This window comes from Sciurus carolinensis, chromosome 1 (assembly GCF_902686445.1).
Source record: "Sciurus carolinensis chromosome 1, mSciCar1.2, whole genome shotgun sequence".
Taxonomy (NCBI): Eukaryota; Metazoa; Chordata; class Mammalia; order Rodentia; family Sciuridae; genus Sciurus; species Sciurus carolinensis.
The window spans coordinates 125,072,136-125,085,802 of NC_062213.1; the positions used below are offsets into that span (position 1 = coordinate 125,072,136).

Consider the following 13,667-nt stretch of genomic DNA (forward strand, 5'->3'; position numbering starts at 1 on the left):
TGAATGAGATGGAAGAGCTTCTTGACTATGAACATGTGCTATTTTTCAAGAATGGAGAAAAGTGTTCCCAAAGGCTACCCAGAGACCATCAGACCCAGCATAGTTTCAACAGGCTGGCCAGTCTTTACCTACAGCCCTGAGAGCAACCACTGGGCAGACTCAAGTTTTACAGAGCTGTGGAAGACTTTCAAGCACAGCCTACAGCCATGCGGGCAGGAAGCCCACAGAGCCAAAAGACTGGGATGGGGGGCCTCCTGGGAAGGTCACAGCCTGCAGGGAATGCCTCTCCCCCACTAGGTTCACAACTGAAGCCCTAACCTCCAATGTGGTGGTATTTCGGTGTGGAGCCTTTGGAAGATAACTGGGCTTACATGAAATCATCAGGGTAGGGCCCTCAGTGATGCATAGTTAATGCATTGTGATTAATAATTATACAACTAATAAATTGATCCAGCGAATGGAAATAAAAATCCCAGTGAAATATAATCTAACTGCTTTAATCATACAGTAAATTGATGGTTTGAATGTATTTTATACCCATTTGTACTACTTGTATTATTAATGAATAACTTGTTTAAATGTAAATTTCACCCTTAATTCTAGTTTTCAATTTCTGAAATCATCAAGTACAATTTCCCATTTACTGTGTAGTGCCTTTGATAATTCATTTGATTACTATAAGAAAAGCAAGACTTTTATAGCAAACCCTGCCCAACTCACTGAGAGGAAGATGACTATGTAAATAATCAAGTTGAAAAAATAAATTAGATATTCTCTCATTGAGCACTAGTCAAAGAAAGGCAGAAGACTGGGTTGAATAGGGTCGACCCAGTGGATCAAATCTGCCTGGGATCAGCTTCAAACTAAAGGCAACAATGGAGGGAGTCTTCAAAAATGATTTTTCTAGTAAACCAAGATGAAAACAGTCAGCTTAAGTAGGGAAAGTTGTGTAAACAATCTCTGAACATTCCAAATTATTCCCCAAATTTCTTATTCCTGAACTATAAACACCTTGATTATGTTCTCAGAATACACGTGCCCACACATCTCAGCATTGACTACTTTATATTGAGGTGTATTTCTCTTTGTGTCTCCCATAGACCATTGGATTCTTTGGGTCAGAAACAATACCCAATGTTATGGTTTGGATGTGAGGTGTTCCCCAAAAGCTCACGTGTGAGTTTCTCCTCTGAACCTCCTTACATTGTCTCGCACGTGAGCTTTTGGGGAACACCTCACATCCAAACCATAATATTCTGTCCCTGACCCCCAAAAGCTCACAACCATCTCACAATGCAAAATACATTTTTTCCATTTCCAAGAGTCCCCATCGTCAATAGTTCTGAGACTGCTCAAAGTTCAAATCCAAAATCTTCTCTGAGGCTCAAGGCAACCTCACATTGTGGGTTCCTGTAAAGATTAAAAGCAATTTACAACTATCCAATATACAATGGTACAGTTACCAATCAGCCACACCCTACCACTTCAGTTAACATCAGTGATTTAACCCCCATAGGGATTAACTGAGTGGTAACTGAAGTGGTAGGGTGTGGCTGGAGGAGGTGGGAATTGTGGTGTGGCTTTGGGTATATATTTGTATCAGGCAAGTGGAGTCTCTCTCTGCTTTCTGATCACAATGTGAACTGCTTCCCTCCGCCACACTCTCCCACCATGATGTTCAGCCTGGAGGAATGGAGCCGGCCTTCAACCCTGAGTCCTCAAATAAATTTTTCCTCCTTTACAATTGTACTGGTTGGGTCCTTCAGTTGCAGCAGCAAAAAAACTGATTAAAACACCCCCAGCGCCTAACACAGACCTGGCATCATTGGTGCTTGTTCCCACAGACTGAACTGGGGTGTTGCCTCCTTCACCATGCCATCCACAATCCCTTCTGTTTTTTCCTTACTGTGTATGTCTTATAAAGTATGCACCACCTTGTGTTATTATTATTTTTTTTCATCTTCTGAATAGACTGAGATCCTTGAGGTGGTGCTTCGGTTCTCTTCATCTTTGTATCATCAATGCCTTGCTCAGTACATAGTAGGGTTCCTTTAGGATTCCTTTTGCCAAAAAAAAAATAATGAATTAAGTATTTCAGTATTCTTAAAAATGAGGCTGATCTAGGTGGAGCTGAGAGACAGGCAGATGGAATAAAATATAAGACTGGGAAAATATGGGAAACTTGTTGTTGGGGTTAATTGATTACAGTCTTCTTTTAAATCTATATTCAGGATAAGCCCAATAAAGGAACCTAGACTTTCAATCTTTGCTTTGCCACCTATGAGCTGTGTGACTCTGGTTACTTTACCTACCTGTTCTGTGCCTCAGTTCCTCATAGGAAAAATGAAGACAGTAGTGCTACCTATCTCAATATCTGTCTGCTGGTATAGAGCAGCACTCTATCAAAGTTATATTTCTATTAGTCTATCAATGAACATGGGAACCATGAAGTGAAGTATTTCCTGGGTAAATGTGGGGAATAAGAAAACCAGAAGATGTGTGGTCCTTTATGGAGTAGATGGATACATAGGAATCTACTATGGGGCTGTGTGATCATCCAAAGGAGCAAAGTGAGGTTCCAGCCCAGGGCCCTGGCAAAATCAGGAAGCTTTGTGCAGGGCAGAGGGCTTCTGCCTCTCCCTGGGAAATACTACTTGGTGCTGTGGTGACAAAATGGAAGGAAAAATGCCAAATCAAAAACCTGGACAAATAAAAATGGACTCAAACAGTGGGAAAATATTGTTGAGGTTTCTTGAACAAGTCACAGTGACTTTTGAGGATGCCCACGACCTTGAGAGCTAGGCAGAGGACAGCTCTTAAACACGGAGGTCTTACAAGAGCTGAATTCGAGGAAAATATCAAAATGGTAGCAGGGAACAAGGATGAAACAGCATCAGGGAAGCCATGGGGGGCGGGTGAAAACTGTCGTGAGGGATCTGGGAAGATGGAAGATTTGTGCCAGATCCCATTCTCTCCAGCACACCCAATTGAGTTAATCCCTGTAACTGTATTTTGAGATAGGAAGTCTATTTATCCCCATTTCTTACAGCTTAGGAAAATTAGGCAACAATAATAACTTGCTTCAGATCACAAGTTCCTGAGCACCAGAGCAGGGATAGGAACCAAACACACTGGCCCCAGAATCCATCCTTGTGCCCAGCTATTACACAGTATTTGTTCTCTCTGCTGTGCTCTTCCTGGTGGCTCATGTTACTGTATTGTCTATGTTTCTGAGGGAAGGTAACCTGTTCTGTCCTTTTCCCCCTACATCCTCCCCACTCAACAAGCCTGGGTGGGGGTAGAGGAGTGGCACATTTTTAGCTTTCTAAGGGATTTCCCTCCCAAATATTTATCTATACTTTCGAATTGTCTCCATTCTCCTAAGGCTTCAGGTTTTTAGTAGCCAGTTATAAAGAAAAAGAAAAAGAACAACAAAAAATATCTATATACACACATATATATACACACATATATATATATATAGTTTATTCACTTCAAAATTAGCCTAAAATATTAACAGATTTGGAGCAATTTGTGAAACTCTGAGTGAAAGAGGAAGTGGGTGGCAAAGGAAGAACTTACCATGAAAAATATTGGTTAATATTTCAAAACTACTTAACGGATTGCTGAGTCAGCAGTGGTGGTGTTATAAGTAGTCAATTGTTTCTAAAACAGGCAGGGCTTATTGTTTATTGGATAAACAATAATGATTGGTTGGTTGGTGAGATTTAAAATGTAAAAGGTTATTTCTAAATATGAGTTATGTCTATGTTAAAGAGAGAGCAAGACAAAATAATGGGAACATCAAAAACTAGAAGTTTGCTTCATTTTAGAACTTTTCCCACAGTAAGCACAGTGTAATACTTTTTAAAGCTGAGAGGATTCACAAACCATAATGAGCTCGAAGGTTTTACCAGCATCCTGGTGATTCCAAAGATAATCAATAGTGTTAATGATCACATAAGATGTATTCAGGATCAATAAACTCTTGAAATTTAAAATAGCCTGACTTGGAATCATTTCAGTTCTAATTAAAATTGCAATTATAAACAACCAAGATGTAATTGAATATTAATGTTCATTAAATGAATAGATAACTGTATGAAAAGAATAAAAGTCCCAGGCATAAATTATGGTTTGCTTTCTGGTCCTGTAATCTCTTTTTTGAATATTCTAATCTAGGATAATTACATGTAGATTTAGAAAGTCTAATTTTGTATTAAAATAAATTCTTTTTTCTATGTATATTTTCCATTAACTGTAGATCTATTAAGTATCAAATTCTGTTGCATGAAGACAATGAAAGGATTCGTTTGGGTGGATTTGATTGTTGAGGTAAATATAGTATGTGAAAATTAATCTTAAACTAAATTCAAAATTCAAGTTTCCCCAACCTACACTTACTCTCTAGATAAAAGTTTTTAACTTTGGGCGTACTTCAAATTGTCTGGGGAACATTTAAAAATACCATTTTCTGAATCCCACCCAGGGCAATTAAATTAGAGTCTCTGTAGGTGGAGGATTAGTGTTTCTCAGAATCTTCCCAGTGGTTCCAATGAGCATCAAGGGCTGAGAATCACCACTCGGGGGTTTTAGAGTTCAGAGGTGGTAAGATGGTGACTAAATGCTACTTCATTCATTTGTTCATTCACCATGAAAATGTGTGCATAAAGATTATGAAATAAAGTATTTTGAGAAGGTCTAGGGTAGACAGGAAAATAACACAAAGCCCTCTTTACAGAAATGGATTATAGTTCAGGGAGAAAAGATGGAGGAAATATTATCTTAAAAGATATAGAATTTTTTAAAAATAACATTGCCTAAATAGTGGAAGTTATTGATATTTAAAAGGATAACTGGGAATTCTTACAGAAAGTCATCGGAGATTTTTGAATGTAATTGTTATGTTTTGCAAGAAGGAAGTTGATATAGAGAATCAAGTTATATAATTATTTTGATATTTTAGATCAAAGTTAAATTGAGATATTACTGAAAAAATGAAAAGTCCAGAGGTAGTAGATGTTGAGAATACCACTGAAGCAAAATCCAGAGAATTTATAAATTCAAGACCAGTGGTGAGGACTGAGAACTCTGATATCCAAGGTTGACATTCTGGGATTATTAGTATTAGTCTGTTTTTTATCACTATAATGAAATACCCAAAGTAAGCTAACCTTATGAAGAAAAAGGTTTACTTAGCTCATAGTTTAGGAGGCTCAAAATTCAAAACTCATGACACTGGCTCTGGTTAGGGGCCCCTTTGCCCCTTTGCTGTATCACCTCATGGCAATGGCAGTAGGGGAGCATGTGTGGAGGAAGAAATCACATCATCCAATAGGAAGCAAGAGGCTGGCTGGCTGTTACAATAACCTTCTAAGAACTAACAGCATCCTGGTAGAAAAACCTCTGTCCTTTCTGAGAGCTTGTACCACCTACCCAAAAGCCTCCTACTTGAGAGCCTCCTACTAGGCTCTGACTCTTAAAGGTCCAGTGGTCTCCCAACACCTCCAAGGTGTGGACCTGTGAGATTCACCTAAATGTGCACCCAAACCATATACCAGGTTCTGAATATCCAAGGACTGGGAAATGTGCAGAGAGAAGAGAGACTTGCATTCCAATGTGTTGGGTTTGAGACATTGGTGGGATATCAGGTGGATGTCTGGCAGACCACATGAGGTGAGGTAATGCTTCAGGAAAAGTCTCGCAGGGACAAAAGCAGAAGCTCTGAGAGAAGGTTAGAAAATTAAAGGAAAGAGAGCTGATCCTTAGGAATTGTGTGCATTCTGGGACAAAAAGGAAAAGAGTGTAGAAAGACTGTCAGAGATAAGAGAGGTCAAGGAAGCCGGGAGAACTGAGTTTAAGATGGGGGTGATCAATAATGTCAAAAATCAGGAGTTCAGAATTAATCCCGAGGAAAGGCCACAAGTTTGATAACTAAAGAGCCTTTCAACAGAAAAGTTTGGACATAGGGAGCCAAATTGAAAGTAGTTGAGGGGTGAACATCAGGCAGTGAAAATGGGCTATTCTTTAAAGAAACATAACCTTTAAAAGAAAAGAAATGACTAGACAGTGATAGATCAGTAGGGCTATAATGTGCTTTCTAATGGAAGGTATAAAATGAATTGCTTCTTTGCAAGAAGCTTGTGGAAAGGAAGACAGTAGGTTTTTCTTAAAAGATAAAAGAACTTACCTGACTAAAACTTATTTGGGAACCATGATCTTCTCACCACATCTTTTCCTTAAAAGAGTCCTTAGATGAAGTCGACTAGTGTAGCTTGGTTAATATTGAATTTCAGTTGGACAGGCAATTCAAATTTCTAGTAAAATAAAATGACAAGGCTGATGCTAAAGGAAGTTTATTCAAATACTGTTAAGAAGTAAGGAAAAAAAGAAGCAAAACTAAATATTCCATATTTCAAATACACACACATACATATTACAAAGCAGAATGCAAAAAGCAAAAAATATGTAGTATGAAAGCATTAAATATCATTCTAATATAAATTATTCATAGATTTAATTAATAAAATTAAGGTGTAAAAAAAACTAGCAAAACACCGGATAAAAATCAAGGAAATTTAGTTAGTCAAGAAAATAGAAAGCAAAATAATAGTCTTTGATTTTATGAATTTGTGAGTCAATGAAGAAAACTTCATTCAATCCATTTTTTCTGACTGCTCAAAAAACTCACCTCTGCACTTGTCGAGGAAATGCTGCAGAGGATGCTGGACACTATTTCTATATATTTTCTCTTATTTGTTTATCTTCAAATAATTATACTTCTTGTTTGATAATTTTCAGGTATTTTATTACCTTTTTTTCTTTACAGGAACTGCAGCCTTTTCATTTCAATTGTAGCTATATTTTAAATTTCAATTTTGTTTAAATACTTGCATTTTGTATTTATCATGTTCAATCTTATTTTGTGTTCTTGAGGATATCTGTGCAAAGTGATCTCCTTTGATTTTGATACTTATTATTCAAATGACACCAGAGTGGGATTATTTTTGAGATACCATTTTGCAGCACTACAATGTTTGCTTATTATGCCAGGCTATGACCTCTTTGGAATTGTAGATCCTGTGTCATTTATCTTTCATGTATAAACTGAACAATTAAATCATTGATTTTAATCTTATGCTACAGAAAATTTCAGAATATAAAATAAAACAATATTATATAAACACAGTTACCACAAATTTGTAGTCCATATTGATATCACATGGTCGAATGTTAAAATATCAAAACCCTGTATTGAAATCACTACCTTGCATTATTAAAAATATCAAAGTACTTGTTTCTTATAATAAATGTTGACATTCTTAGTAGGGAGTCTTACTCTATGTATGGTGGTCCAAATTTACATATTACTCTATAATAGTGATTTAGTTAAAATGACCCTATTGTAAAGTTATAATTTTAAGGTTACAAAGTTGTATAAAAGAGAAGCAGTTTGCTTGCCATTTAGTTTTTTTTTTTTTTTCTTTGCATTAAACTGAGTTGCCACATGGTCACAGGAAAGCATATTAATATTGTTTAATTGTTTCTATTCTTTGAATTGTTTCTGAGATTTAAAAAAAATGATCAATTAACATGATGTATTATGTTTTGTTTGGAGAAAATCATTTGTTTAATTACTTTACCTTTGAAACATTTGCATTTAACACATGTGACAGTAAACTATTTATATGTAAAAGCAATGCTATTTCAAAAGATCCACTTTTAATAATCTGATGCTCTTGATATAGAAAACTACAGAACGTTTGCATTTTGTGATATGATTTTCAGAGTTTTAAATTTTATTTATTTTGCTTCTAATTTCCTTTTCATTTTTTGACATTTATCTGTTTATGTATCCACGCACACACATGTATATGCTTTTTAAGTTTTATACTGCCCAGAATAAAATAGTTTCCCTCTGTTTTTTTCCAAATACATTAATTCTCCAAAATACTGTCTAAAGCCTGCCTGTGCAGTAGTCATTTTCTCTGACTACTGATTGTGTTTATATTGCAAGATAATTGTGGAGGCCCTCCTCATAAATTCAGTATGCTTTATATATATTAAACTATATTTCATAACTTAATAATAAAATTAAGTCAAAAAGTCTTATGAGAAAATAGAAATTCAGATACCCCAAGCTATACGTTCTGAATTTCCTTCAAATGATTTGTTCACAACCTTGTCATCATTAGAGCTTTCATTTTCACTTTGTGACTGATCCTGACTCCTCTTTAATTTATTATCACCTCTCCTTTTTAAATATCTTCACTCTTTAATACTTATATCATTAATTTATTAAATATATACTTCCTCCTGTTAGTTCCTGAAATATATATTGCTTAAATAGTCTTTATTTGACATTTATGTTAATCAACTAAATTCTAAAGTTATTGAGAACTGTGTTTTTTGAATCAATCTTTATTAATTTGATTTCTAATCGCCTTTTGCAAAATGTAGTAAATGAAATGGAAATAAGCAAAAACTTCATACTGCATCTCTTACATTTTATATGGCAAAGAGATAAGATTTAAAATAAATATACTTATGATACTATTGAATATGTACTCTTAATTTTTCCAAGTACCTTATGTTTGTATTTATACATAAAGACTTTAATAGTAGTGAAATATAATAGCTTAATTTTGATTAGGTAAGTAAAACTTTTCAAGTTCATTCTAGCGTATTTTCATTCTAACGTATTTCAAGTTTATTATAACGTATTGAATATGGATTCAGTAACTTGGGAAAGTGGGTGACTGCCATTAGAGTCCTTGTTCCATCTACACGGAACATTCAGAGAAATATAATTTGACCATAATGATTCGACCATTATTACTTAATTGGTTAAGGGGACAGCACAAATAAAATCTAGAATTTTCTAAACCAGTGTATCCCCAAATATTTGTTTCTTACCCATCCCTAATATGTTGCCAACCGTTATTTTTTAGTAATAAAATTAAATTACTAGAAAAAATTTAAATAGGTTAAGCAAAACACAAGTCCAAATTTGTTATTATTAGATTCAGCAGCTTCTTTAGTACATTGCTTTAAGAGTTTCTAAATTGTTATCCTCAATGTACTTATCATTTTGGATGGGGAATAAATAGCACATGGATTGGCTCCAGTATTGTCTGTGTCAGTCACAACATAGCTCTTTCTAAGAGAATCATCCTCATGCAGAATGTCTGCCATCCAAGTCCTTGCATTCATTCACAAGATCTCTGTCCTCCACCATTTACAGTTAATGGACTAGAACCAAAGAACAGTCTGGCCAGCAATCTATGAACTTTGTAGCCTGGCTGGAAAACATAAGCTGAGCCCTTCTCTTGGATTCAGATGTAATACGTGAAGAAATATTTTTCTTTACACTCTTAAGATTTTTGCATGTGTTTAAAATAAGAGCTAGCAGAAAAGTAATCCGTGAAAGCTGGGTGCGTCAGGGCAGAAAGAGGAATATGTGCAATATAGCTGAGTCATATTAACAGTGGATCACTAAAGATTAAAGAACTGCTGATGCTGAAGTACGTAAAGCTGCCACAACTTTATAATTACCTCCAACTCCAGTAACCCTAAGCCCCAGGCATGAAACAGCATTTTTTTTGAATGTCCTAAGATATAGATCCCGTACTTCTTGCAATGTACATATATATATATCCTAGCTGGCATAAATGAGCCTCTGAATTATTCAGGAAACTTAGCTTAACCAAGACTTAGTCCCAGGCTTTCTCCAATGTATCAAATAAGCTTATTTCAGAACCAGTAGATGCCATTGTGAAATACAAGTTACTGTCTTCCACATCTCTATAATGAGATTGCAAACCTGACCAGTTTGGTCTGGTGGAACTAACTGTTTGCTACTAAAAATCCATCTCCTATCTGCCTACCTAGTTTTTTTTTTTTATTTCTTTGTTTCCAACTTCCTCCCCCAAAATGTTTCCACAATTAATTACAGTCTGATTTTGCTCAAGGAGAGAATTCCTTAAAATTTATACCAAATTATCACAATAATAGAAGAGCTTCCATAATTCAACTGTCCTCGTCATGTTCCCTGATTTGCAGAACTCTTTAGAACCAAACCCCACTATTTAATGGACCAGATATGTGTTTTAAACTGAACAAACCCAGACACACATCATGTGATAGTGGCTTCTGGAATCATCCCAGAAATCAAAGGTGCAGGTACGAGATTGGGTGTACTGTGATTTCAAAGCATGTTTTATTGCTTTGATTTTTTTTCTTCTTAAATTTTAAGTGTTTTATTATTTTTAACTCCTTGGCTATATTAAAATACCATATTTGTTCTGTTGTTAAAAAAGTGTCTTTTATTCCAAAAACTGGAAACATAGCTTCTTTTCTTTTATTCTCCAGTATATTCTAAAATTTTAAATTACTGCTAAATTAAATGGTTTGTGTCAGATGTTAACAATATGGGGTCTTAGATTAAAACAAGCTCCATGTAATCTTATTGAGCCAGTAGGTCATAGAAATAAGAGAAAATGTGTTTGAATCACAGGAGAGAAGGGATGTTGGATGGGTCTGTAAAACACTTTCTGTTGTAGTATCAGCTGATTGATAGCAGTGATTCTCAGAAGGGTTCCAACATTATGCCTTTTAAAAGCTCGAGATTAGTGCAACCATGGTGAACAGCACAGTGACATTCTGGCAAAGAAAAAGGGTCAGGGCTGGCAAAATGTGGCAGGTGTCAAAATAAAAGGTTAGGCTCTGTGCCTGGGGACCCATCTGTCAGATAGAAGTATGATAAGGCAATTAATGTATTTATTTATGTTGCTCATGAAAAACCGTGTATTCCATGAAAATGATCAATTTAAACATTCTCAACTGTTCTCTTGAAATTAGAATTAATATAAAAATAAAATGGTCAAGATAAAAAGCCAGATCTAATAATAAAATAGGTTGTTTATATATCCAAATAAAGTTAACTTTGGAAAATTATAGTAGTTTGCATTGAAGAATTAAAACAACAAAATAAAACATCTTGACAATGTGGACCTTGAATTAAGACATACAAAACTGGTGTTTATGTTGCAAGATAATTTTGGCTGCACTCCTCGCGACTTCAACATGCTTTATATTTATTAGTCTAGATTTCATAATTTAATAGTAAAATCAACACAAAAAAGTATAAGAAAATAAATATAGGTACGCAGGCTATATATTCCACCTTTTCTTTAAATGTTTTGTTCATAAACTGGTCATCATTAGAGCTTTCATTTTCACTTTGTTACTGATCCTGACTCTTCTTTAACATATTTATGATTTCTTTACTTTTAACTGCTTCTACTTTACAATTTGTTTTTAACTAGAATGCTTAGATTTAACATTCATTAGCAATCTAAATTTTACAGATAAAATAAGCTCTCATAAGCTTCAAAATATCATGTTGTTTTACAAGTCAATAAAAATCTAACCCTGAATTGTGAAAGAAATGTGATTCACTGCAGTCCAAATTCTTACGCAACAATTGATCCTCCCCATACTTTACACTGAATAAATATAAAAGCTCTTAATCACCATGATTCAGTAAGTGAAGCATACATTGTATAGTAACACCAACATTTGAGGAATAACTTGTCCATCAACAGTACACTGTACTAAACAGAGGAAAAGTCAAGTTTTTAATTGTAGAATAAAAATCACATAACTATGTTATTGCCAAGTTGCATGTTCTGGTTGCACAGTGATGAAGTTTAACAAATAAAGCCATTGCAACAGGGCAGGGGTCATCTGGCTTTGGAAGGAGCTGCCGTATTATGTTTAGTAGATTTGTTTTCTTTATGTTGAGGTAGCATTTGTGCCATCATCACCACTTAATGTTAAAAGGACATTGGTTAAACTTTGAGTCAATGGCTTTTCTCCCCAGGGTTCTCTTCTAGCCTGAAACATCTGAGTCTTAACCTACCTTCCATTAAAAACTTCCATGTGAAAGTTTTCCTGGTGCAATGTTACTGGGGGAGTCAAGGAAGGGAAAGTCAGTGGAAACACATAAAGCACAAACTTTGTTATATATTCCATTCAGTAGCTTAATACGTGATTTACAAACTATATCTGAAGTTTAATTAGAATTAACCACTATTTAAAATTAAATTCACTCCTTCCTTCATTTCCTGATTCAAAGTTCCATATTGTTCCTATTACTGGTTTAATTTCATTTGAACCTCAATCTTCTAAATTAACTCTGTTTTCTACCGGTTTATTTTCATTTGCCTGGATGTACTTGAAAATGCATCAGGCACAATTTAAAATTTTCTTATTCACCATTCTGAATGACTCTTTAAAAACATACGACATAGTCGATAATAAAAGTAATAATTTCAACAGAAAATCAAGAGCCACTCATTTTGCTGTGGAGCCGTAAAATGACATCAAACAGAAGGTAAGATATGTTTTTAACTTCTTGACAGTGAGAATTATCCATTATAAGTTAGTAATTTTATAGCATATATTGTATCTTTATTTGGGAAGAAAACATGCAACAGGATTCGTTTTATAAAAAGTAGCATCAATTTAAATTCTAATTTAATTTTTTCCAGAAGTATATGAGAAAATTTTTGCTGGGCATCCACTCACTTCAGTTCAGCCATTTGAAGAAATTTTGAAAATTCCGATGCATTTTAAAACTCTCCTTTTGGTCTGGCATAGTGCAAACTTGCCTTGATCTATCATCACAGGTATGCTATCGTGTCTCCCCTTAACCAATCAGATAGAAATTCATACAAAATTCTTTATTTTAAAGCTTCACACATGTAAGATTATTTGGGAAAAGTAATCTCTCATTTGTCATTTTTTTTTGAAATTCATAATAATAGTGAAGGACATGAGTAACTTAATTATTTTAACAAAGGATGAAAATTCTTAGCAAGATATGATATATAAAGTACATAGGTGCAATTGTATTTCTTCTTGTGAAAAAATGCTGTTACTTTCAAAAGTTCAACTGTTTTCAAATGGTTGGAGTGTGCTCTCACCAAACATTGAATGATATTTTTTATCAGCATCAAATAGTTTTGGATCTCATTCATTCTTGAGGCATCGTCCTATGTCAAGCACTTCGTATGTGTTTCTTCTATAGTGTACAGATTTTTTTATTTTTTGAAAGATCAACCACTCATATAATACAAGGTAAGTACTATATTATTACCATTTCTAGATGAGGAATCTCTGGCACAGAGAGGGTAAATAATTCTTAAAATGAGAACCTGTCTCATTTTTGTAACAGAACTTCTATGTACTTATTGCTCAAACCAGAACACTGAAGAATCACAGAGAAAGTGTGAAAATTGTTCTGAAAGGTAAGAAAAATAAATGAAGAAGAGGAAAAGGCAAATAGTCTGAAATAATAAAGAGATTTGTTGAGGGCCTAGAATAAGGGTCTTAAGACAAATGTGGCAATGAAATACAAGTAAGAAGCATGAGTAGGAAACGCTGTAAAACCTAAAGGTAGAAAAGGAAAGGCAAAATAATGGAGACATGTTGAAATAAACATAAAAGATATTCTGGGTCTCTGGCATGATAATTTGTACAATTTTGAGAGAATATTTCCTGAATTAATTTTCAATATAGAATACAGAGGCACCTATGCTTTTAGAAGTAAAGATGTTACTGACATTCATGATTTCTGATTTGTCAAGTGAATAGCCCAGTAG

At 34.6% G+C, this 13,667-nt stretch overlaps 1 long non-coding RNA gene across 1 annotated transcript in view; it reads right to left on the minus strand.

Annotated features, from left to right (window-relative positions):
- The window catches only part of LOC124959778 (uncharacterized), a 70,814-nt gene that overhangs the window by 11,152 nt on the left and 45,995 nt on the right, over nt 1-13,667 (minus strand). The window contains exon 2 of the long non-coding RNA XR_007103984.1: nt 6,191-6,317. This is a non-coding gene — a long non-coding RNA (uncharacterized LOC124959778). The remainder of the gene's footprint in view (nt 1-6,190; nt 6,318-13,667) is intronic.